Genomic DNA, 27,424 nt, shown 5'->3' with positions numbered 1-27,424 from the left:
GAGTTTGCTTTGATGCTGTTTTCTCTAAGTGCTTATATTGGGAAATTCCATAGAATTTTTAGTGTTTGGGATTCATTTATTGATGCACACTTATGTAGCCGTGTTTAAAGTTTTTCCTATTTTCAACTAATCATAAGATCCTAACTATAATTTGCTAGAATTACCACCGTGCTTTATCCTGGAACCCCAAGTTTCTTGGAATATCTGACAAAAGTGATTTTTGTATCCTGTGTTATATAGACATTGAGTGTTTTTAAAATGCTTTGCATTCTAAAGCAAAAGTTACTTTAGATCCAAGAATAAGTTAGTATGGGATAAATTGATTTGGATCAGAAAATCAAGAAAAGTAGTGGATAAATCAGGGAAAACAGAAAACAGATTTTCAACAGATTGAAGGAACAAGTTAAAAACCAGAGTTGATGCTTGTTTTTTAATTGCATCAGGTTTTAAAACTGAGGGACATAAGCTGCCATTGTAAAAAAAATCTAACTAATGTTGACATAAGCAAAAAAAAAATACAGTGAAGACAGTTTTCCCCAAAGCTACATATGATATATTCCAAAGCCAGATGTCAAACTTTTTCTGATTTTCTTGTGTTGTGGGTTACCTTTTAGTTTTATATATTTCATTAGCCCAGATAGCCAAAGATTGGCTTGTGTGAAGGGAGATTCCTAAGGTTGACCAAATTTAAAGAGACAGGCTCAGGCTTTACAGACTGGTTGGGGGAGGGATGTTAAGTTTAATCAAATAAATGGGGAAACCACAGTACCTCAAAAGAATAGAAGATAGATTACTGAGGACAGGTACAAAGAAATAAAAGCTTGCCAGAGGTATGGTAATTGAAGAAGGAAATGAGATACATTTTGACTTGAAAGGCAAAAAAAAAAAAAATTGATGGAAAAATACCCTTTGTTTGGAGTTGGAAACCTCATTAGGTATCACCAAAAATGATAAAAAATTTAATCCTGGCAAAGGGGGATAAAATAAACTATGAGCATAAATTTTGTGAGAATATGAAACTTGATATTGTCAGAGATAAATTTAAAATAGAGAGAGACTGTCATTTTACTGCCTATTTGAGTTGTTTGGAAGGGAGGGATCAATTCTAAAGTTGAAAATAGTAACTAGATTAAATGAATTTCTGGATTAACTGCAGACATAAAGCAATTAAGTAAAACGTTTTAGTGGTAATCTATTTGCATGTGCTGAGGTGGATCCCAGGAGTTGGGGACACAGTTTCATGTACTTAATGAGCAAGGTTATAAGAATTTTGAGAGAGGTATATATATATATGCCAAGACAAACAATTACGAGACAGCTGGTAAGTGCAAAATTGATGGTATAAAGAAAAAAGAAATTGGAAGGTGCAGAGAGGTAATCTTTGTAGAAATAGTAGAATTTGACCCTGGCCTTAAATGATAGTTAACGAGTGTGAGGAGCAGGGAAATGGAGGTGGTCAAAGAAGGAAGCTATTCATTTAATCATGAATGAATTATGCTTGGCATGTACTAAGTGCCAGACACTGGCCACACAGTGGAACATAAGATAGAGGTAAGATTTTTGCCCGTGTGACATTTATATTCTAGTGGGAGAAGACAGGAGGACAGTAACAAATAAACAATATGTGAAAAATCTGATGTCAAATAGTGCTAAGTACTGAAGATAATGGTCAGAGTCAAGGGAACTATAGAGAACTCCTTACAATTCCATCATGAACAATATTTATTAAAAAGGTTGTTGAAAGGCTTGTGGGGGGGGGGGGGCAGGCTTATGGGCCAGTTAAGACACAGTTTGGGACACCTGCATCCCATAGTGAAGTGCCTGGATCCGAGCTCTGCTCCCGATCCCAGCTTTCTGCTGATGTGTACGCTTGGAGGCAGCAGGTGATGGCTTCGGTACCTGGATCCCTGCCATCCACAAGGAGACCCTGATTGAGTTGTGGGTTCATTTTCTGTGTCTTGGCTCAGTGCTGGCTTTTGCCTCATGATGTGTGGGGAGTGAACTTGTGGATGAGATCTCTCTTTCTCAGTCTACCTCTGACTCCCTATATTTCATAAAAACAGATAAATTTTAAAAAGTCTATGATTCTTTGCTATTTACTAAGTCATTTTTTTTTTTTTTACAAAAGGTTAATAACATTGTTTACTGTTTAGTTAGGGTTGTGTTGTGTTGGGTTTTATATTTAGGTTAGATTCTCCATTGGAAATAGTAATCAAAATAATGCTATAGAGTGAAGCTAAATTCCCAGGACAGTTTGTTTTGTGTGAAGGCTCAGGAAGCCTAAGATGCACAGATAGTATAAGTAAGCTATTGGGCTTACTTACAGATAGGTAAAAAACAGGGTGAGGGATGACACACCTGACTAGGTCTTGTCTGTGTGATACAGGAGTTGAGTAATACATTTGTGCTCTATATGCTTAATTGTATCTCCTTAGAGATTTGTAAAGGAGTTAATGATATCACTGAAAATACTATCTTATTGTTTCCTGTTTTTCTAGCAATAGTAGAAACCTGAGGCAAAAACGTTCTGAAGTGAAGAAATAGGGATTCTTAATGTGGTTATCTGCCTGGCAGGTTTGTTTTGTTGATTAGAAGGTATCCTTTGTAGTGTCACATAAAAACTTTATGACATTTTCATGTTTTGGGGGTACATTTGTAACTTTAAGCACTGTCTTTCCTCCCCCTTCTCCACTCTTTTTGCAGTTTTAAACTTAAAAATAATTTTTAGAGATGAAATTAAGATAATTCCAAAAAAGTTTTACACTACAGTATGTGTGTCTACAGAATCAATTCCCATGAAAATTGTTTTGTGTGTCCCTAACCAGCTTTTATCTACAGTATTCATGTATTCTGAAACATTTGCCATAGCCTGTGGAAAACAGAACAGGTTTAAGATGAGGTAGGATACTTAGTGTTCCCTTAATTTCCTTGTAAGTATTTCATTTAGAAAAATATTGTACTGATATAAATACTGGGGATCTGTGGTTCGTGTGATCAAAGCAAAATAAGTGATAATGGTACAGCAAGGTGTACTTAGTATTAAATATATCCATCTGGGTGGCACTGTGGCGTAGTGGGTAAAGCCGCCACCTGTAGTGCCAGCATCCTATATGGGCACCAGTTCTAGTCCCAGCTGCTCCATTTATGATCCAGCTCTCTGCTATGGGCTGGGAAAGCAGGAGAAGATGGCCCCAGGTCCTTGGGCCCCTGCGTCTGTGTGGGAGACTTGGAGGAAGCTCCTGGCTTCGGATTGGCACAGCTCCCGCCTTTGTGGCCAATTGGATTGTGAACCAGAGGATGGAGGATCTCTGTCTGTCTCTCTCTCTCTGCCTCTCCTTCTCTTTGTGTAACTCTTTCAAATAAATAAATCTTTAAGTATATCCATTCTTCCCTTTAAAATTGATGGGGAAAGATGTGTGGAGAAGTATATGCTACTTACTGTTTGTATTGTATATCAGGTTTTTTTTTTTTTTTAAGATTTATTAATTTGAAAGCTATGTTGTTAGAGAGGTCTTCCATCTTTTGGTTCTCTCCTCAAGTGGCCACAATGGTCAGGGGAGAGCCAGGCTGAAGCCAAGAGCCAGGAGCTTCTTCCAGGTCTTCCGTGTAGGTGCAGGGACCCAAGCACTTGGGCCATCCTCTGCTGCTTTCCCAGCCACATCAGCAGGGAGCTGGAATGGAAGTGGAGCAGCCAGGACATGAATTGGTGTTCATAGGGTGTGCCGGAGTTGCAGGTGGCAGCTTAACCTGCTTTGCTACTATATATATATATCTTACATCATATATATATATATATAGTATATCAGTTTTTAAAATACACAGCTCATCCTAAGATAGTGTCCAGTAGGGTCAGCATTTAATAAATGTTTGCTGAAATAAATTGAATTCTTACTGTAGCTACTCTTTTTTCTTTTTCTTTTTTTTTTTTTTTGAAAAAGAAAAAAGAAACCTTATGTATTTGAAAGGCAGAAAGAGACACAGAGACAGAGATCTCCCATCCATTGGTTCACTTCCCAGATGCTTTCAACATCTGAGGCTGGTTCAGGGTGAAACAAAAGCCTGGAACGCCATCGTGATTGCCCATGTGCATGGCAGGTACCCATGTACTTGAGCCATAACCTGCTGCTTCCCAGGCAGGAAGCTGGGTAAGAAGTGAAGCTGGGCCTCGAACCCAAGCACTCGGAGATGGGATGATGGTGTCCTCATTGGCATCTTGACCCCTAAACCATGTGCCCACCCTGTTACTTATTTTTTAAACCAACTTTTCGTAACATTTTTATTCACTTATTTATTTGAAGGGCAGAGAGACAGATCTTTAATTTGCTGGCTCATTCACCAAGTGACAGTGATAGCAAGGGGCTGGGTCAGGCAGAAACTCAACGTGGGTTTTCCATGTGGGTGACAGGTACCCAACTACTTGAGCCGTCATCTGCTGCCTCCAGGTGTGCACTAGCAGGGTTCTGGAATCAGGAGTGGAGCTGGAACATAAACCCATGCACTGTGATATGGGCTGATGTGGGATGTGGACATGGTAAGAATGTCTTTACCAGGGTACCAAATGCCCACTCCACAACTGTTACTTTTTTATAGTGGTTCTCTTGAATCTCTAGCCTAGAGCACCATTTTCTGAGCTATGAATTGCAGCCTGTAGGGGACTACCTTGCAATCTTGAGCACCTGGGTCTTGTGGAGCAGTGTGAGCTGGGCCCCTGACCTCAGCACTGCCTTTGACCCTGTGCCTGACCTGACCTTATCCTTTCCAAAATGGCGAGTGATTGTTTCCTGTCTCCGCTCTCCACTCTGCCTCTCAGCTACTCTCCCGGAGCAGCTAACCTGTGTCCTCTTCTGATCACTTCTCAGAATACTTGGGGTTGAGGGGGGGTGTCACCACGCTGGCCTATGTTGTTTGTTGTTGCTACTTGTAGGTTGGTTGGTGGAGAAGCACATTTCTTAGGAAGATGGTTCTTGCCTTTGCTTTGTAAACTGTACTTGGTATATGAAGCATGGTATTATTTCTTCTTCCTTCCTGGCTTTAGTTAAAAATCTTAGGCTCACTTGGATAAGAATGGATAAAACTATTTTGGTAGTACAAAACTTCTAAAAACCAAGATTTTCTTTTTGAGACAATCAGGAAATTTGAATAAGGAGTATATATTAGATGATATTTAAGAATTATAACCTTAATGTTTTTAGATATCATAATGGTATTGTGATTATATTTAAGTATACATATGGAAGTATTTATCGGCAAAATGAAATGGTACCTGATATTTAAGAAAACTTCAGCTGGGGTTGGTGCTGTGGTGTAGTTGGTAAAACTAACGCCTGCAGTGCTGGCATCCCATATGGGCGCCGGTTCAAGTCCCTGCTGCTCCATTTCCAATCCAGCTTCCTGCTAATGTGTCTGGGAAAGCAGTGGAAGATGATCCAAATCGTTGAGCTCCTGCATCCACGTGGGAGACCCAGAAGAAGCTCCTGGCTCCTAATTTGGATCAGCCCAGCTTTGGCCGTTGTGGCCATGTGGGGAGTGAACCAGTGGATGGAAGATTCTCTCTCTCTCTCTGCAACTCTGTCTTTCAAATAAATGTCTTTTTTTTTTTTTTTTTTTAAAGAAGGAAAACTTCAAGATAGGCACAAATGCACACAATAGGAAATAATATGGCAAATTTTTGGAAATTGTTAAGCTGGGTAGTGGGTACATTAGTTTTTTTTTTTTTTTAACGATTTATTTCTTTATTTGAAAGAGTTACACAGAAAGAAGGAGACACACACACACACACACACAGAAAGAGAGAGAGAGAGAGAAAGAGAAAGAGAAAGAAAGGTCTTCCATCCGTTGGTTCAGTCCCCAATTGGACACAATGGCCAGAGCTGCGCTGTTCTGAAGCCAGGAGCCAGGAGCTTCTTTTGGTTCTCCCACGGGGGTGCAGGGATCCAAGGACTTGGGCCATCTTCTGCTTTTCCAGGCCACAACAGAGAGCTGGATCAGAAGTGGAGCAGCTGGTACTGGAACTGGCACCCATATGGGATGCCGGCACTGCAGGTGGTGGCTTTTACTGGCTGCACCACAGCTCCGTCCCCTGCATTAAAGTTTTTATTAATTTCTATACATTGGTATATATGTGGAAGTATCCTTAATAATGAGTTTAAATGTATGAGTATATTACCAGTTACAAAATTTAATATATTAAAATTATGTGAGTGGGCATCTGAACTAAATGGGTAATCAAAAATCTCCACTTTGCATTTTTCTGTAAGTTTGTGCTTTTAATAATAAAAATTTGAGTGTAGGGAGAATTTTATAGAAACATTATCAGAGCTTGGAACTCTTAACTTTGAGACTTTGTGATAACAATGTACCCTTCCTTTACAAATTACTTTTGCATATTTTGTCTCTTATCCTCATGACAAAACCAGAGTTATCCATTTTACAGCTGAGGAAACTAAGACTGTAGAGAGACTAAGCAATTTATTTAATTAGTAGGTAGTGCTAGAACTGGAGCCAGGAGCTTCTGTTTCATATCCAGGTGCCCATTCTCTCATATGCTCATAAGTGCCTCTTTTGTGGTAGTGTAAAATAGTAACTTTCAAACATTTTGGTCTCAGGACATCTTTGTACTAAAATTATTGAGGACCCTCAAAATCTTTATATGGACTGTGTCTATCAATATCTAACTTAGAAATTCAGACTGAGAAATATTTGAAATATTATCTTAATAAATGTTGGACAGGCATTGTGGAACAGCTGGTTAAGCTGTTGCTTGGGACACCTGCATCCCACATTGGCGTGCCTGGGATTGAATCTGCTTCCTGTTAATGCACCTGTGGGGCAGGTGATGCTGGCTCAGATGAGGCCCGAGTACTGAGTTCCTGCCACCTACATGAGAAACCTAGATGAGAGTCCTGGCTCTTGCCTTTAGCTTATAGCTGTCCTGATTGTTGTGGCTATTTGGGGAATTAATCATTGAATAGAAGAGTGTGTGTGTGTGCTCTCTCTTTCTGTCATTATGGCTTTCAAAACACAAAGGGTCTGGCATTATGGCTCAGCGGGTTAAGCCACTGCCCGCAGTGCCCGCATCCCATATGGGTGCTGGTTCAAGTCCTACCTGTTCCACTTCTGGTCCAGCTCTCTGCTAGTGTGCCTAAGAAAGCAGTGGAGGATGGCCCAAGTGTTTGGGCTCCTGCCACCCCTGTGGGAAATCTGGATGAAGCTCCTGACTTCCGCCTGGCCCTATCCTGGCAGATGCGGCCATTTGGAGAATAAACCAGCAGACTGGGGATCAATCTCAATGTCTCCTCACCCCCTCTCCTAGCCCCCTTCTTCCCTCCCCCTCCCCTTTTCCCTTCCCTTCCTTCCTCTCTTCCTCCCTGCTTATCCTCTGCCTTTCAAGTAAAAAAATCTTAAAACACATATATGATAACAAATATTAAATGTTAACATAAATTTTATGAAAAAATATTTTTAAGAAAATCTAGTGAGAGGTATGGCATGGTTTTACATTTTGCTGTTCTCTTTAATATTTTGCCTAGTAGAAGTTAGTTGGAGTTGTATGACTGCTTCTATGTTTACTCTTAGGTGTTAAACTGTTTTGGTTACAATATATTAAAAAAACCTGACTACACGTAACAAGTAGTTGGAAAAAGATGAAGTATTTTCTCATCTTTTCATGTGATTGTGAATGTTCTTTGTTACACCAAAACTCAACAAATGGTAGATTCTTAAAGGTAGCTGCAATAGTGAATCTGAAACTATATCAGTGAATTTTTTGAACTGAAAGTCTATTGGTGTGTCTTGCATTTTGAATGTATCTTTGACCTATGACTTGACAAATAATGGTTTACTTAGTTATGCAGACCTTTGAGTGTTGGCACTTTTGATTACACAGTAATCAGTACTTCATTCTTTAAAAATTGGGAAGTAGTTAAGATCTTTGTGGTGAATTCAAGTTTTTGGAAATTCACACTTTATCTTGAAAACTCACATTTTATCCTGTGTGAGAGCTTGTCAGTTTTCCTTAAAGTGACAGACTTACCTCATTCATTTTAGAAAAATGTCTGCCAGATACATAAGCCTGAGTAACTCTTCAGTTGTGTTTTGTCAAAATGGTCTCCTATGAAAACCACTGATAACTCAGTTGCATAACTACTTTTCCTCAAGATAGGTCTTGTGCTTAGGTACATGGCAGAAGTAAGTGATGTGTACTTCAAATTTCCTCATACAGAGTATTTGGAAGACCGACTTCTCAAGAGTTGACACTTAATAACGTTAATACTTTTTATTGTTTCATCCAGGATATTAAGTGAAACTGGGTCTTTAAAAAACGTTCACTAGGGCAGTGAAGAGTGTGTTTACAACCACATGTTATCGGCCATCAGAGTGATCCATCATCGTCATGTGCCATGCGTCTTCTGGAATCTCTGTTTTCCACTCATGAGAGATTAGGGAAAGGCAGTTAACATCTTGGAATTACCATAACAGCTTTTTCTGTTTGCTTTTAAATTGAAAGGCAGTGAGAGATCTTTGATCCCTGATTCACCCCTTAAATGCCTGCAATAGCTGGTGCTGGGCCAGGCTGAAGCCAGGAGCTAGGTCTGGGTCTCCCATGTGGGTGTCAGGGACTTGAGCTGTCATCTGCTGCCTCCCAGGGTGTACATTACCAAGAAGCTAGAATTGGAAGTGGAGCCAGGACTTGAACCCAGGTGCTCTGATACAGGATGCCAGGGTCCTAAGCAGCAGCAGTTTAACTGTTGTGCCAAATGCCTACCCCTCAAAATAATTCTAACGTGGACCCCCTGAAGGGATCGTTCTGTCACCTCCTTCCATCTCTGGATTACACTTTGAAAACTGCTGGTGTTAACTTGGATACCTTTTTATTTTTTAACTTTAATTTTTTTTTTTAAAGATTAATTATCTGAAAGAGTTGGAGAGAGACAATGTTCCATCTGCTGCTTTACTCCCCAAATGGCCTCAGTGGCTAGGGCTGAGTCTGGCTGAAGCCAGGAGCTTCTTCCAGGGGGGTGAGTGCAGGGGCCTAAGCACTTGGCCATCTTCTACTGCTTTCCCAGGCTGTTAGCTGGGAGCTGTATAAGAAGTAGAGCAGCCAGGTCTCTAACAGGTGCCCATATGGAATTCTGGTACTGCAGGTGGTGGCTTAACCCACTACGCCACAGCACCAGCCCCTGGGCATCTTTTTAAAACAGTCTGACACACACATACACTTAACATCAGTTAAATAATGTTTCCATCTTAACTGATTTGTTGGGCAGAAGGGAATGTGCTAGTGTGTGGGGGTAAAGGGTAAGTTAATGAAGGCACTTTAAAATGTATCAAAAGCAAGTATTTGTTCTCCTTGTTATTGTTTTAAACTAAAAACATTACCCTTCCTATACAGGAGTACATGCACCATATACATGTTCACCCTCCTTTGATCCGTATTCAGGATCAGGGATATTCATTTTTTTTTCTTTGAATGACAGGATGGGAAAGGTGGTGACAAACTTGAGAGGGGAGCAGAATGCTCAGGTCCGCTGTGTGTTCCCTCCAACTTAAGAGGCTGCTGACTTTTTTTCTTGCTGGGGGTGCTGAAGTCTGACAGAAGATAAATGAATTTAGAAGCAAGAAACAGAAGAGTGGACAGTGAACATTTAGTGATCATGGTAACAGCTATAAGCAGAACTGGTGTTTAGACAGAGAGTAGATGTAAACATTAGATGGCACAAAGGAAGACTGGTTCCCCCTGTGCTGGACACTGGAAGAATGGGACTGGGAGAAGTGGAAGTGGATGCAGTACAACCAGAGTTTTCAAGATGAACATATATTGAAAGGTTTCCATTAAAATTTTTTTGAAATAATTGTATTAGATTCTTTGATTCTTAACATCTCACCATTCAATTCTATTTTTATAACTCAAATTGTCAATTATAGTAGAGAACAGCAATGCCCCAAGTGTGGTGGACTGTTAGGTAAGTCTCCAAAGTTTGGTTACATGATTCAGTATATGAAAATGTTAACTATTTGCACTAGGTTTGAGGCTGCAAATTCAAGAATAAAATTTTAATTCTTTTTTTTTTTTTTTTTGACAGGCAGAGTGGATAGTGAGAGAGAGACAGAGAGAAAGAAAGGTCTTCCTTTTTGCCGTTGGTTCACCCTCCATTGGCCGCTGCAGCCGGCTCATCGCGCTGATCCGAAGCCAGGAGCCAGGTGCTTCTCCTGGTCTCCCATGCGGGTGCAGGGCCCAAGCACTTGGGCCATCCTCCACTGCCTTCCCGGGCCATAGCAGAGAGCTGGCCTGGAAGAGGGAGAACCGGGATAGAATCCGGCGCCCCAACCGGTTCTAGAACCCAGTGTGCCGGCGCCGCAAGGTGGAGAATTAGCCTGTTAAGCCACGGCGCTGGCCATAAAATTTTAATTCTTTGATTTTTTTCACTTATAGGGAGATAGGATTAAAGGAGACAGGAGAGTATACTTCAAAGAGATATCATTTATTAATTTGTTATTTATATGGTACTTATTTCCAAAAAGCATTTGAGGTAGCAGAAGGAAAGATCAAAGTCAATATTTAAGGCCAAGTATGAGTCTAAATCATTTTTTCCTAATTGTTCGCTCTACTGATGACAAGCCATATACAAGTAGTTAACATACTATTACTGTAAAGTTCTGTAAATAAATTGATCTGTTAACTATACGGGAGAAATACAACTTTTAAGTCGCATGCAGTGTAAACAATGTCTTTGTGATGGGAGTGAGATTAGATGGGAAAATAGTATGCCACAGAAGAAAATGCTTTAGTTCAAGAGTGTTTTCTGCTGTACTTCACAGAAGTTCAGAGCTAGGCGGTCTCGGGGTTGGTCCTGCGGCTCCGCAGCAGCGTGGAGGCTCCAGGGGCTCTCAGCCTTCGAGACTGCTGGCCTATCGTCCTCATTCTTGTTGCCACCAGGCTACAAAATGGCTGCCTCAGCTTCTCTCCAAGGCAGGAAGGAGGAAAGGGAAAGAGCAGTAAGCAATTGCTCTTCTTGTGCCTACCTAACAGAAAACAAAATCTTTGCTGGAAGCTCTCATCCAATTTTCTCTTGAGTCTTGTTGGCTATATGGGTACACAGACCGCCTCCACTTACAGGAGAGACTGGGGAAATGAGTGTATGGCCAGACGGACTGATCACAGTCATTGTTTTAAGTTTGCTTTGGGGGACTATATTAGAGGGGGAGAAATGTCTGCAGGGTGGCTAATTGTGCGTGTGTTACAAATATGCAGAAAGGAAAGCACAAAGAGCAGTAAGCAACTTGGCTAAAACAACTTTCTTATAGTCTGGAGACTGTTCTCTGCAAGCGAGGCCGTATCCGTTTTCCTCTTTGAGAGGAATGACTATACAGACCTCTACCCCAGGGAGTTGTGGAGCTGGTTGAGAGACAGTTGGGTCTCAAGTTTTCTCAAGTGTAAAGCAAGGCCTTGCATTTAGTTATGTCGGATCTAACTTTCAGTTTTAGAATTCATCTTTTTATTTGGGCCGGCGCCGCGGCTCACTAGGCTAATCCTCCGCCTTGCGGCGCCAGCATACCAGGTTCTAGTCCCGGTCAGGGCACCGGATTCTGTCCCGGTTGCCCCTCTTCCAGGCCAGCTCTCTGCTGTGGCCCGGGAGTGCAGTGGAGGATGGCCCAAGTGCTTGGGCCCTGCACCCCATGGGAGACCAGGAGAAGCACCTGGCTCCTGCCATCGGATCAGCGCGGTGTGCCGGCCGCAGCGCGCCAACCGCGGCGGCCATTGGAGGGTGAACCAACGGCAAAGGAAGACCTTTCTCTCTGTCTCTCTCACTGTCCACTCTGCCTGTCCAAAAAAAAAAAAAAAAAAAAATCATCTTTTTATTCTGTCTTTTGATCATTTCATATTTTATCTTTTTTTTTTTTAATGGGAAGGATTAAAAGATACAACCCTGTGTGATTTTTTTTTTTTTTGTCATCTTAACTGCTGGGTCGAATCTCTAATGAGAATCTTGATACTAAAGAAGGCTACAGCTTAGGTTTTGGCTTTTGAGGAGTTACTCCTGTTCTTCAGATTTCCATTGGAAATTTAAAGTAATTGCATTTTAAATTTTTTTTTTATTTTTAAAAACTATTTATTTGGAGCTCAAAGTTACAGAAACAGAGAGGCAGAGAGCGAGAGCGAGAGCGTGCTCCCATCTGCTGGTTCACTCCCCAAATGACTGCAAAGGGGTTGAGCCAGGAACTCCAGCCAGGTCTCTCAAGTTGGTGGCAGGAGCACAAGTATTTGAGTCATCTTCCATTGCTTTCCCAGACCATTAGCGGGGAGCTAGCCTGAAGTGGAATGGCAGGGATACAAACCAGCACCCATGTGGGCTTTACCTGCTACATCACAATACTGGCCCCACATTTTTTATTTTCATAGAGAAAAACGTGTATGTGTATGTGTATATATAGTCTGTAATGAAAATAGCCTCAGCTCAGCATTCTGAGGAAATGCCCTCCTGTCCTAACAGAGGACATGGTTTACGCAGGATTGTGAAAATACCCCTTTGCTTGTTACACATTTATCTTTATTGTTAATAGTGTTCATGCCGTGTATTTACCCCAGATAAAATTAGAGTACAGCTAAAGGAATGTGTGTCCCCTGCATCGAGGCAGGACTTTTGACTAAAGTGGGATTCTACTTGGGTCTCAAAGAGAGTTACGATCTGCTTCCTTGTATGAAATCCTATCAGGGTTGTATGAATTTGGAAGTTATGTTGAGTTGTAAACCATATTCCCATCTCTAACAAATTATGTAATGCTACCTGCTTATAATTGAGTCTGTTAAAATAAGTTAGCATAAAAAATGTTAGTCTTATACCTGAAAAATACCTTACAGAAGGGTCCCATTGCATTTTATTTGTAGCTTATCCAAGTTGGGATGTTGGAGATGAATGTTCCTAACTGTAATATTTAAGGGATCAAAAGGCATCTGCATTTTGGGGCTTATTTTTAAGAACAAAATGCATGTATGTGTATGTATTTAAGAGCTACTTGAAATTGCGTAGGAGTAGTGTCTGATTTCATTACTCCAGACTATCCAAATATCAGAAATTTTTTCCATTTACTGAAACTTCAGTATTTAATTAAGACTGTTGTTTACATTTTTCATCCTATGAATGACTCTGAGCCTTGTTAATGCAAATAAATACCCAGGACACTTGATTTTATAGCTTCTTGGTTTCATAACCAGCAATAAAATTCATGTATAGTAGAAAACCCCTTCTCTTGTCTACCAACACTCCCAACTGAAAGACAGACTCAAGTGATTACTGCAGCAGAAGAATGTGATCTTAGATGCTGCCAGTGGCTGTCTTATTACAGCAAGTACTAAATGTGATGTTAATTTGAATAAATGAGCATTTTGGGGGAATTTTCATGTACAAAGTATTAGCATATGATATACATCTGTCATGAGGAATTTCATACAAGTGTTTAATAAAAGTCACAGTAAAAAATCAATGGAGATTTTAATTTAAATATGACTTTAATTCATTAAAATAAGCACTGGCATTTTTTCTGGACAAAGGATTCATTCTGCTAGTGGTGTCCTTGTTATTAGCACAAATAAGTATTCACTTAGTGACTTTGAGTAAGGTAGATACTAGAAGAGATACAAAGAAGAACGATGTGGCCTTGGTCATCAAGGAACTTAAATTTGTTGCCAGCATCTCATGATTATGTAATCTTTTTGCTTTAAACAGAATGCCAAAAAGTACCCCTTATTCCATAGAAGTTCTTCATGTGGGCATCTACCACCCTAGTCTGTCATTTTCCTAGGCTGATGGATAAAATCACAATTAGAAGTGGGGGAGAATCTAGTGGATGTCCTTTCCTGACCGTTTTCCCTTCTCTCTCACAATTGCTAAACCTGCCCTGCTTGTTGTAAGAGCGTGGTATTGGCTGGTTGCTTCTGTAGGATAGTTGGGAGAAGGAAGATGTTGTCTTGTTAGCAGTTCTTCATATATTTAGAGTATAAAAGGTTGGGAGGGACACACAAGAAAAAGATTTGTTGTCATTTCCCCCTTTTTTATTGTGGTTAAAAACTTGTATGTATAATATTTACCATCTTTTTTTTTTTTTAATTCAAAAGGCAGAGCTAGAGAGAGCGAGCAATCGATCGATCAATCAATCAATCAGTCTTCCATCTGCTGATTCACTCCCCAGATGGCCACAATAGCTGGGGCTGGGCCAGGAGGAAGCCAGGAGTTTCTTCCAGGTCTTCCACTTGGGTGGCAGGAGTCCAAACACTTGGGCTATCTTCTGCTGCTTTTCCTAGGCTAATAGCAGGGAGCTGAATTGGAAGTAGAGCAGCTGGGACTCGAACTGGTATCCATATGGGATGCCAGGGTCACAGGTGGTAGCTTTACCTGCTGTGCCACAGCACTGGCCCCTTAATCATTCTTGAATGTACAGTTCAGTAGTGTTAGGTGTATTTATATTGTTGTGGAATAGGTCTCTAGAATTTTTTCCTTTTGCAGAACTGAGACTCTATAGCCATTAAACAACTCTCCTTTTGCCTCTGTCCTCTAGTAACTATCATTCTACATTCTGTTCCTATGAATTTGGGTATTCTAGATATATAACTGAAGTTATCCAATATTTGTCATTTCTGATTGCCTTATTTTACTTAGTGTAATGTCTGCCGGATTCATCTATGTCGTAACACGTGACAGGATTTCCTTCCTTTCTAAGGCTGAATAATATTCTATTGCATGTGTATACTACATTTTAAAAATATATTCATCCATGGAACGACAGTTGGGTTGTTTCTACCTCTTGGCTATTATGAATAATGCTAATATGAAAATACACATGCAAGTATCTGAGATTATGCTTTCAGTTTTTGTAGATTCATACTCTGAAGTAGCATTGCTGGATCTTACAGTAATTCTACTTTTAGTTTTCTGTGGAACCTCTATGCTGTTTACCACAGCAGTTGTACCACTTTACATTCCCACCAAAAGTGCAAAAGAGTTCCAGGTTCTTTGTTTTTTATGGTAGCCATCCTGCTGGATGTCAGGAAGTATCTCAGTGTGGCTTTGATTTGTGTTCTCTGTGCTTGGTGATGTTAATCATTTTTACATTTAGTTAATGGCCATTTGTAAATAATGTTTGCAGAAACATCCATCCATCCATGTCCTTTGCCCATTTTTTGTTCAGTTTACTGGATTTTTGAGTTGTAGGATGCCTTATTCTTTTAAAATTATGAATCAGCAACTTAAAGCTTCTCACAGGTCTGATTGTAATTCAGATCTGTGAGTAATTCAGAGATAAACATGGGATGAGTAGCTGTAGCAGCTATAGTTTCTGTCATCACTGGCTGTTGCCACTACAGTTTGCTTAGTGGAGGGCTTTGCACTTTGAAAAGGATTTGGAGGAAGGACTCAGGTTCATCCTCTTCATCCCCCTCTTCCTGTTCATCATCTGTAAAACCAGGGGGACGAACTAGGTGATATCAGAGATTTCTTCCAGTCCTACAATTCTGAGTTTTGAAAGTATGGCCTTTTCATGGAAAGCCAAGAAAAAATATTCTACATGAGGGATCTCTGTGAGTGAGACCCCAGTGGTAAGAAGTGGCCATCAAAGAAGAATGTACTTTCCTCTAAAGGGAGGTGAGAACTTCCACTTTGCTTATGGCCTTGTCCAAATAACTGATGGAGTTTATGTACTCAAAAGGGTTCCATAGGCTAGGCAACTCATGTCCGGAGCCTCAGGTCGTCACTGACGTCATACCTAGGAGTGCTGATAGTGCACAGTGATTCCTGTTGTTAATTTAACTAACTCACCATGCAGGACCTCTATCCTCAACAAATTTTATTATATTAACTGTAAAACTAGTTCTCAGTTGTGTGTGTGTGTACGCGCAAATTGTTGAAATATTAGAGTTGGTCTTCTGTGTACAAAGTTAACTGAAAATGAATCTTAATGGAGACTGGGACTGGCAAGGGGAAAGGGAGGAGGGGGAGGAGTGGCAGTGTGTGAGGGAGGATGGATATGGTGGGAAGAATAACTATATTCTTAAAGTTGTACTTAAGAAATTTGTATTCCTTAAAAAATAAATTAAAAAAAGAAAATATGACCTCTAGTCACCTGATCTTGAGCACCTAAAATTTTCTTGACACCTCAGTAATAACTCACTCTGTGACAGAGGCGTCTTTGTTGCCAGCTAATGGCTAGTAGGTAGCCTTTCACCAAACCTCTATTGCCTCTAAAGAAACCAAATCTTAGCTCGTTTTCCTAATATAATATGGTGTCACCTCAAAATCACCTGATGTTTAGAGTATGTTTTTTATTTTTTAAAGATATATTTATTTAATTGAAAGAATTACATGGAGAGAGGGAGAGACAGATCTTCCATCCTCTGGTTCATTCCCCAAATGGCCACAACAGCCGGATCTGGGCCAAGCTGAAGCCAGGAGCTTCATTTGTGTCTCTCAAGTGCATGCAGGGCCCCAAGTACTTGGGTCTTCTGCTGCTTTCCCAGGCACATTAGCTGGTTGCTGGATTGGATGCGGAGTAACCAGGACTAGAACTGGCATCCATGTGGGATGCCAGTGCCTCAGTGCTGGACTCTAGAGTTTAGTTTTTTAACAGGTGCTATACACAAATCTTATAGCAGATATGTTGTAGAGCGGTAGAGCTTGTATTTTATTTGGCTATGTATGTATATGAATGAGAGATCTGAACTTCTTAGCTTTTATTTCCTATATAATTTCATTTATGCCATATATATAGATATAAAATATATAGACATATCTATATATCCTTTATATCATACATATGTATCTCATATACATATTTCATATGTATAGGAAGTAGAAGCTAAAAAGTTCATATGATACTGTATTTGTTGCTATTTTAAATACATACAGCAAACCTATTCATTGGTATACCGAGGTTCTGACCAGTGCAGTAAGGCAAGAAAGAACTAATAAGCACATTGATTGCAACTAAATAAATAAAACAGTGCCTCTTTACAGGTGACATGATTGTCTACATAGAACATTCAGAGGGACTTCACTGAAAAAAAAAGTTCCAGAAACTAGTACTTCAGCAGAGTTGCAAGATAGAAGATTAATATATAAAAATCGTATTTCTGTGTATTAACAGTCTGTTCTTTCCAAATTGATCTATAGATTTAACATAACACCAAACAAAATCACAGTAAGAGTTTCATAGATATCAACAAGGTGATTCCAAAATTTATATGAAAAGGCAAAGGATCTAAAGTAATCAAAATAATTCTATAATTAAAAACAAGTGGCAGAGTTGGAGTAGTCACAAATTTTAGGACTTACTGTTTTAGAGTTATGGAACAGAGTAGAAAGTCCAGATGTAGATGCACAAAAATATGCTCAACTGAATTTCTAAATAGTTGTAAAATGCATACAACATACAATTAACTGTTTTTACAGTTTTTACATATGTACTTCAGTAGTATTAAATATATTCACATTGTTGTGTATTCAGTGTCCAGAACTTTTTCATACTCACTAAACAACTCCCCCTAGTTGCCATGGGTTCCCTCAGCAACCACCATTCTATCCTCTGTCTTTGTGTTTGATTACTCAAGGTACCTCAGATAAGAGGAATCCTGTGGTATGTGTCCTTTTGTTATGGCTTATTTCACTTAGCGTAATGACTTCAGGATTCATTCATCTTGTAACGTGTGTCAGAATTTTCTTTTTTAAGGCTGAGTAATATTTTATTGTATGTATATACCTTATTTTTTAACACATTCATCAGTCAGTAGACATTTGAGTTGCTTTCACCTTTTGGCTATTGTGAATACTTGAGCATAGGTGTATAATATCTTTGAGATCTAAAGTAGCCATACTAATGGAAATTAGGTATTAATTTATTATTATCAAAGTTGCAAAAGCAATTCAGTGGAGAATAGTCTTTTTGACAAAATGCTGAGACCATTGGAATCCATCTGCAGAAAAATGAGCTTCAACCTTTCTTATACATTATACAAAAATTAATTCAAAGTGCATTGTTGTGTGATATGCATGCATTTAGTCTAAGTTAAGACACCAATTAAAGCACTCTCATCCTACATCAAAATGTTGTTTGCCTGGCACCAGCTCCTGACTCTGGCTTTTTGCTGGTGTGGACCTTGCAAGGCAGCAGTGATGGCTCAAGTATTTGGACTCCTGCCATCCATGGGGGAAGACCTAGATTGAGTTCCTGGCTCCTGGCTCCAGCCTGGCCTCACCTAGCTAATGCGGGTATTTAGGAAGTTGCTAACTGATGGGAGATTTGTTTCTCTCCGTCCCTGTCAACTAAATTTTAAGAAAGATCATTGATCTAAATGTAAAACAAAATTATAAGACTTTTAGAAAAAACTAAGGTAAAACTCATTGTGGCTTGTGTTAGGCAGATAGTTTTAAAATTGACACCAAGAGCATGGTTTAGAAAAGAAAAATTTGGCTTATAAAAATTAATAATTTTTGCTCTGCTGAGCTGCAAGCTGTGAGAAAATACTTGTAAATCACACATATAACAGAGAACTTGCATCCAAAATATATAAAGTGCTCATAATACTCAAATAAGAATACAGGAAAAACTAAGAGCCAATGATGTCAAGAGGCTTCATCAGAGTTGATACATTGAGGACAAAAAATACAGGAAAAATGCTCATTAGTTATTAGGGAGATAAAAATTGAAACCACAATGAGATAACAGTAAATATCTTTAGAATGGCAAAAGAAAGAAAAAACTTGATGATGCAGAGTAAATGGAACATTCATATGTTGCTGGTGGGAGGGCTAGTTTGGGAAACAGTTTGCTCATTTCTTATAAAGCTAAATCTGCCCTTATATATGTATAGTCAAGTCAAATAATATTTATTTGAGAGAATTGTAAATTTATTTACACACAAAAATCTGTACTCAAAAGTTAATGAATTTTTAAGTATGATTATTAAAATCTGGAAACAATGCAAATATCCTTCAACTGCTGAATGAATATACAAACTGTGGTATTTCTCTGCAATATAATATGACTTAATAAAAAGGAACAAACTATTGCAACATGCAATAATAATCGTGAATAATAATAATAATGAATCATAAAGTCATTATGTTGAATGAAAGAAGCCACTCTGAATAGGTTATACATTGGATGATTCCATTTAAGTCATATTCTAGAAAGGCAAAGCTATAGGCATAGAGGGCAGATCAATGGTTGCTGGGGTTTGAGAATGGGGAGAAGCTGTTGATTACAAGGGGTGGCATGGGGGGATTTTTGGAGTGATTGAAATGTTTATATTTTGATTGTGGTGATGGATGCATCCAATCACACTACTTTGTGTAAATTAAAAATAAAATAAAAATTTAGCGAGATGATTGACTACCAGGTCAATATACAAAAATTTATATTTCTATATAAAATTAATAATTAGAAAATGAGATTTTTAGATTGATGGCCTTTATAATAGCATCAAAATTATCAAATACCTAGGAATACATCCTTTAAGATTTTTATTTTTGTTTTACTCGAAGGGCAGAGAGAGAGAGAGGCAAGCAAGCAAGAGTGATGTCTTCCATCTGCAGGATCACTCCCCAAATGCCTACAACAACTGGTCTGGGCCTTGCCACATGCAGGAGGCTGGAACTCAGTCCATTCCTTGTAGGTAGCCGGGACCCAAGATCATGAACCATCATCATCATCATCCTCTCTCTCCCAGGGTATGCATTGACAGGAAGTTGGATCAGAAATGGAGGCAGAACTTAAATGCAGGCACTTGGTAGAGGATTTGAGTGTCTTAACCGCTGCACCGAATGTCTGCCCCACCTAGGAATATAGCTAATGAAAGGTATCAAGCTCTTTACATTTTGGGATTTTATTGTAAAATTTATATGGCAATGTAAATGACAAGAAATACCAGTATTAAGAGCAAAATTGCAGGACTCATAGTATTTGGTATTCACTATAGAAAAAATGAGTAGGTGAATAGAACAGAATTTTGAAACACTAATGTAAGTGTAAATTCCTAGTTTATAATTAAAATGTCACTACATGGCAATGCAGAAAGGGAGAACGTTCAGCAAGTGATTCTGGGTCAATTGCCCATTCATTTAAAAAAAAAAGCTTTGACGTCTACCTCACATTATATACAAAAATAAATTATAGTTCAATTGTAAATGTAAATGTGAGATATTAATAAAATAGAGCTTTTAAAGATGCTGCATCACATTAGTCTTGAAAAATGCTACCTAAAACCTAGTGAATTAACATTGCAAACTGACCAGAACAGCTAAAACATAAAAACAAACAATTTGAAATACCAATTGTTCTCAAGAACATAGAACAAGTAGAATTCTCATACGCTGTTGATGGATTATGAATTGGTATAACTACTTTGGAAAAGTTTTTGTTTTTTTTTTAAAGATTTATTTTATTTGAAAGAGTTAACACAGAGAGAAGGAGAGGCAGAGAGAGGTCTTCATCTGCTGGTTCACTCCCCAGTTGGCTGCAATGGCCGGAGCTGCGCCGATCCAAAGCCAGGAGCCAGGAGCTTTCTCCGGGTCTCTCACACAGGTGCAGGGGCCCAAGGACTTGGGCCATCTTGTACTGCTTTCCCAGGCCATAGCAGAGAGCTGGATTGGAAGTGGAGCAGCCAGGACTCGAACTGGTGCCCATATGGGATGCTGGCACTGAAGGCGGCAGCTTTACCTGCTACGCCATAGTGCCGCCCCCTAGTATTTGTTTTACAAATGTATTCATCATGCACTGATCAGGCAAATGCCTTCCAAGAAATATGTATTTAAGTTTATCAAAATAAATGCATAAGGATGTCCATTACGGCACAATTCATGATAGCTCTAAGCTAAAAACAACATAAATGCTCATCTGTGGAAGAATAGATAAAGGGATTGTTGCATATCAGTGAGATACTCCATAGTTACGAGCATGAGAAAATTCTTGCAACATGGGCACAAATATGACTAATTTTGAGTACAGGATTTCACCAAGAATTCAAAAATGGGCAAAAGGAATCTGTAGTACGAGAAGTCCGTGTTGGGGTTGGTGGGGAGGTATAGGAAGCTTCTGGGGTGCTGGCAGGTTGTTAATCCTTGATCTAGATGGTGGTTACATGAATGTGTTAATTTTGTAAGAATTCTTGGGGCTATATATTCATGATTCGTATGCTTTTTCTCATATATATATATATGTTATGCTTGAATTTAAAAAGTTGTTTTGAGTTGACCATAGAAGTAACTTACCCAAGATTGTATTTATTTTTTCATTAAAGTTGATATTATCAACGCTGTATGGGAGAAAATTATTTGTAACTACATATTTAAATAACTAGCTCCATAAATAAGTATAGAGAATGGGCTTAGATTTTTCCTGACTAAATCAAGATATACCTAGGCTTCCTGAGTGTTTTGTTGCTTTTGTTGATAGAGCTAAATCCCCGGATCTATCATTTTTCTCCTTGACAAAAGTATCTTCCTGGAATCCTTCTATATTAGTACATATAGATAGCTTTCTTCTTAGATGATAAATGTTTGGGCAGTTTATCATTTATTAACTTTGAAATCATTTCTTTTTATAATTAAAAATATATTTAAGTGAATAGTATTTCACATAATATACTAAATATTTATATAAAGTTATTGGAAGTAGAATTTTTGGGTCTTAAACTACATTTAAGAAACTTTTTTGTTTGGAAATAATTTAAAGTTCATAGAGATAACAGCATTTGCCATTAACAGTTGGACCCCTTCTCTTTTGTACTTGCTCTCTATTCATGTGTCTATGTGATACATTTTTCTGAACCTTTTGAGAATAAGTTGCACACATGATAGCTTTCTGTCCCCAAGCACTTCAGCTGGTCTCCAAAGAACAAGGACATTCTAGCCACAGTATGGCTATTAAACCCAGTAGACTTAACATTGATTTCATACCTCTATCCAGTCCACCATTTGTATTCCAGTCCTGCCAGTTCATCCAAGAAGACTCTTCCTAGCATTTTATCCTCTAGTATGGTCTTAGTCAGTTTGGTTTGGTATAACAAATTCTTAAAGATGATGGAGGTGGCTAATAAATAATAGAATTTTATTTATTATGTTTTTTTTTTTTTTTTTTTTTTTTTTTTTTTTGGCAGAGTGGATAGTGAGAGAGAGAGAGACAGAGAGAAAGGTCTTCCTTTTTGCTGTTGGTTCACCCTCCAATGGCTGCTGCGGCCGGCGCATCTCGCTGATCTGAAGCCAGGAGCCAGGTACTTCTCCTGGTCTCCCATGCAGGTGCAGGGCCCAAGCACTTGGGCCATCCTCCACTGCCTTCCCGGGCCATAGCAGAGAGCTGGCCTGGAAGAGGGGCAACCGGGACTAGAACCCGGTTTGCCGGCGCTGCAAAGCGGAGGATTAGCCTATTAAATCACGGTGCCAGCCTATGGTTCTGGAGGCTGGAAGTCTGAGATGAAGGTGCCAGCTTGGTCCAGTTCTGGTGAAGCCTCTGTCTCACATGGCAGAAGGTGGGCAGGAGAATCCTCTGGGATCCCTTTTATAAGGGTAGTAATCCCATCTATGGGGGTTCCACCCTCATGAACTAATAATTACCTTTCAAACACCCACCTCCAAAATTGATCACAGTGGGATTAGAGTTTCAGTTTATGGGTGTGGGGGGGACCCAAGCAGTCCATTATATTTAGGGTCCAGTTGAGAATTATGTACTGCATTTGTCTGTCGTGCCTTTTTAATTTCCTTTTTTCTGGAAGAGGTCCTTGGCCTGCCTGAAAATCCTCTCCCCCTTTTTAAATAAGAGCTTTATTGAGGTATAATTCATTTACCAGAACATTTACTCTTTAAGAAAAATTGTGCTATAGTTTGGCAACCATAAAATTCATCCCTTTAAACTATACAATTCAGTGGTTTTTAGAATATTTTTAGTATATGTATTTTTAAAATTTTATATAGACAAGACGCATGGCTGCAGGTTGCTCTCAGGCCCCATGGCTGAAAGCGGCCCCTGAGAGTCAGGCGGTGGCACCGGCCAGCGCCCTGCCTACCTGGAGCTGCCCTCCTACGCTGCTGCTTGTGAGCTGGTGAACTGGATCAGAAATGGAGCAGCTGAGACTCGACCCAACCCGGCGCCCATATGGGATGCCAGTGCTTCCGGCCAGGGTGTTAACCCTTTTTTGTGCCAGAGTGCTGGCCCCCCAGGTTTTACATTCTATATGAATAATCTCAAGATTGACAGAGAACTGTATTATACACTGTTATTCACATCATTAAGGAATGACCTGTGTTTGGGGTTTTTTAAATTTTCTTTTTGATTATAGGTTTTACCTTCAGTCATTACATATCATTTTATTTTGCTTTTTTTCTTTTTTTTTTAAATTGACATCTATGAGCTTTAGGTTTTCTTTTGTCATGGCTTCCACAGCATTTCTGTTGTTTGATTCAGAGTGGTTTACCACAGGGCTTCTGAAGTCTCCAGAGTGTTACCCATACCACTGCTGACTGGGCAGTGGGAAACCATGTCCACAGCTCTTTCCTTCCAGATGTAGGTGTGTTGTTTTCCTTTTCCCAGTATGAGGTTGATGAAAAGGGCGGTGCGCTTCTGCTTGTCATTTGTGCTTTAGCCATTCTGGCTTTGTTGTGTGTTGGAGAAGTCAATGGAGACAGGATCAGTGTGGTTCTGACTAGTGGGAAATCTATTTTAATTATTGGGATAGGCCACTGGAAACTGTTCAGAAGCGAAAACAGCCATTCACTGTTTTCATTGAGAAAAATCTTGACTAATTGCAAAACACTGAGTAGTGAAATGACAAACTAATTGAGGCTAGTAATACACAGCCATATTCACTTATTTAGCAGATATTTGATCATCTGCTATGTGCAACACATTGTATTACGGCTTGGAGATATAATAGCAAATGAGGTAGACGGGGTTCCTTCCATCACAGGAGAAACACTTGTGAACGTGGAACATAAGGAATATTAGTAATTGTGTTAAGTGCCTTGAAGAAAAAGAGGACTATGTACTTGTTACTGTGTTAGTATTTGCCAGTAGATGGATGGATTCCCTGTGTCAACTTTTTTGATACCATTTATCTGGAATCAGACATAGTGCTTGTCTCACAGCTTAATGTCTGATAAGGACATACCACCAGCAGAATTTATTCATTGTCTAAATCTGCAGGATATATAATCTGGAGAGTGGCGGACAGTATATATATTGTCTTCAGGTGTATATAGGAACTGTGCAGGCCAATGTCTTTCAGTACAATTGAGATTCATGTGACTGTTGAGCCCTTGAAATGTGGCTAGCTTGAAGTATGATGTCAGTATAAAATATATACCAGATTTTGAGAATATACAAAAACTGTTAATATTCTCAATTTTTATACTGGTGAAATAACATTTTTAGTATAGTGGCTTAAATAAAATAGTAAAATTTTAGCCTTAAAAAAAATTTTATATATTTATTTGAAAGGCAGAGTTAGATAAGGAGAGAGCACGCAAGCTTCCATCCACCGATTCATGGCTGCAATGGTTGGGGCTGGGCCAGTCCGAAGACAAGATCCAGGAATTTCTTCTGGCACCCGTATAGGATGCTAGTGCTGTAGACAGTGGCTTAAGCTGCTATGCCACAGTACCGGCTTCCGCCCCTCCTCCCCCTGAAACCTTTTTAAAAAGATTTTATTAGTTTTGTGTAACCATCACAGCTATCTAATCCCAGGACATTTTTCTCACTCCCAGAACAGATGCTATGTACCTGTACAGCCACAGCCATTCCTGTCCTAGCCACCCGAACCCCTGGCAAACACTGATTTACTTGTTGCCTCTCTTGTCTTTGTCTATTCTGGGCATTTCATATAAATGAATTTGTACAGCATGTGGCCTTTTGTGTCTGGCTTCATTTACTTAGCATAAGGTTTTCAAGGTTCATATCAACATGTATTCCTTTTTGTGAGTGAACAATATTCCATTGGATGGTTATACCACATTTTGTTTAGGCATGAGTTGATGGGCTTTTTGTAATTTATAAAGTACTGCTTTGAACATTCTTGGACAGGTTTTTGTGTCTACATTTTCTTTTCTTTTCTTTTTATTTATTTATTTTTTGACAGGCAGAGTTAGAGACAGAAAGGTCTTCCTTTTCCGTTGGTTCACCCCCGAAATGGCTGCTACGGTGAGCGCGCTGTGCTGATCCGAAGCCAGGAGCCAAGTGCTTCCTCCTGGTCTCCCATGCCGGTGCAGGGCCCAAGCCAAGCACTTGAGCCATCCTCCACTGCCTTCCTGGGCCACAGCAGAGAGCTGGACTGGAAGAGGAGCAACCGGGACAGATTCCAGCACCCCAACTGGGACTAGAACCTGGGGTGCTGGCACCACAGGCGGAGGGTTAGCCTAGTGAGCCGCCCTGTGTCTACATTTTCAAGGCTCTTGTATCTACATTGTAATCTAGGCCTCACATTTCACTCTAGTAATTACAGAACCTTCTATGTGATTCTTCTAGAGTTTGTGGTGGATCACATGTAGTCAGTCAGTTGCTAGGAGGACATAGACCAGGCACAGTTGTCCTTATGGAGTGCTTTACAGACTGAAAGCTTGTGAACCATGGGTCTAGGTAGCCATTTCCTCCCCTCTACAGCAATTGTAGACTGACCAGCTCCTGAGAATCTGTGCCATTGGTTTCCTGTTCTGGGCCTTCCAACAAAGTGGACTTTAATAGTTTTATGCTTTGTGGGAGATGCTTTTGGGCAGAATTAACATGAGTGTAAACTTCTCTGATAGTTACCAGCTACAAGCCTGTGTGCTTCCCTTTTATTCTTCTCTTTATTTATGTGTGTGTTTGTACTGAGGGGAGGGGACTGTACTTGAAGACACTGTCTTTTCTCCCTTACCCTTGACTGAGTCAGTGTACAAGGAACTTAGCAGCCTGTATGCCTCATGAAGATGAATCTCTGCTAAGTGATTCCTGGCAGGAAGCAGCTAACCTTCAGGGACCAACAGAAAGGATGCTGCCTCCAGAATTAGTAGAAGTTTGCTGGCTGGCGATGTCCCCACTCCCTACACACTTCCCTTGGCAGAGTATATTTGTGAGTACAGAGAGATTGAGTACCTGAAGCATTCAGGGTCAATTGATGCTGGTGGAATTTGTTGCTTCCTCTTCGTTGGCTTCCAGATGTTGCCGCTAGATGTTTCACCCCCCTCCCCCAAGTCTTGCTGCACTGTCTCACTGAGCTTTGCAGATTCCTGCATACAGATTTTATTTACCTTATGCTTTTAAGTTGTGTTCTCCAAAGGTACCGAGCAAAAAGCCTTGCACAGTATAGATGCCCAAAAACTCATATATAAGTGTGAGAACCACAAGTCAGATTCACTGTACAGGTAATAGCTGAATGAGCATTTTCAAGTCTAGTGTTTGCTCTGTTGTGTGTTAATAATTGGTATGTTATGAATACAAAAACCTGATTCTGGTTAAATACCATTTTTTAAAAAAATAACTATTCTCCCAATGTTGTGAAGGACTGGATATCCTTTATTTAATGTTAAATGTAGACTGTTTGGCTGAAGGCCCAAATCTTGGTTTCCATCATCATTTTACTTAAATGTAGTTTTACAGGATTGGATTAAAGGCAGGAACTCCAAAGGATTATATGCCCTTAAACTGGTGATTGGCCCTTAGTAATGGGAAATTTCTGGGTGGAGATAGTTATTTAACTTGGATTTATGCAAGGTGAACCCTGAGCTCTGTCATGTCTCATTCCAACCTTTAAACATGTTTATATATTTACATCTAAAAATGGTAAAGAAACTTTGGAAACCAGATTGTTTCAACCATAAAGTATTTTATTAGGCCATAATGGAGTTTGATGTCCAGCATGTCATTGTGGTGTTTTGTTGGGTATCACTCATGAATCATTTTGCTCATTTATTTTTTAAGATTTTATTTATTTGAAAGGCACAATGACAGAATGGGAGAGTCAGAAAAGAGGTGATCCATCTGTTGATTCCCTGACCGGGCCTGGTCCAGGAGCCCAGAACTCCATCCAAGTTCCCCATGTAGGTGTCAGGGACTCAGTCACTTGGACCATCTTCCACTGCTTTCGCAGGCACATTAGCAGGGAGCTGGATTGGAAGCGGAACAGCTAGGACTTGATCTATGTGGCTGTCCCAGGCAGCAGCTTAACCCGCTGTGCCACAGTGCTGGCCCCCTCATTTATTATCACTGGAATTATATAGGCTGTGACAGTGGAGAACTTGATCTCTTACCTAAAAATATATTTTGGGGAAGACATTTGGCCCAGCACAGTTAAGACAACACTTGAGACACCTGTGTCCCATATCAAATTACCTGGGTTTGATACTGGGCTGTAGCTCCTGATTCATTTCCTACTAATGCAGACCCTTGGAAGGCAGCAGTGATGGCTCAAATGATT

General features: G+C 39.7%; 1 protein-coding gene across 2 annotated transcripts in view; it reads left to right on the top strand.

Moving 5' to 3' along the window:
• The window catches only part of DUSP16 (dual specificity phosphatase 16), a 107,296-nt gene that overhangs the window by 3,086 nt on the left and 76,786 nt on the right, over positions 1-27,424 (top strand). The window contains exon 1 of one of the 2 annotated variants that reach the window (XM_062194840.1): positions 19,750-19,843. The exons of the other annotated variant lie outside the window; for it this stretch is intronic. The gene's annotated coding sequence lies outside the window, so the exon portion shown is untranslated. Of the gene's footprint in view, positions 1-19,749; positions 19,844-27,424 lie in introns of those variants that run through there. 2 annotated transcript variants of the gene reach the window in all.

This window comes from Lepus europaeus, chromosome 6 (genome assembly GCF_033115175.1).
Source record: "Lepus europaeus isolate LE1 chromosome 6, mLepTim1.pri, whole genome shotgun sequence".
In the NCBI taxonomy this organism is placed as follows: domain Eukaryota; kingdom Metazoa; phylum Chordata; class Mammalia; order Lagomorpha; family Leporidae; genus Lepus; species Lepus europaeus.
Note: the sequence above shows the minus strand (reverse complement) of the source record. Positions and strands in the feature narration are given on the sequence as shown.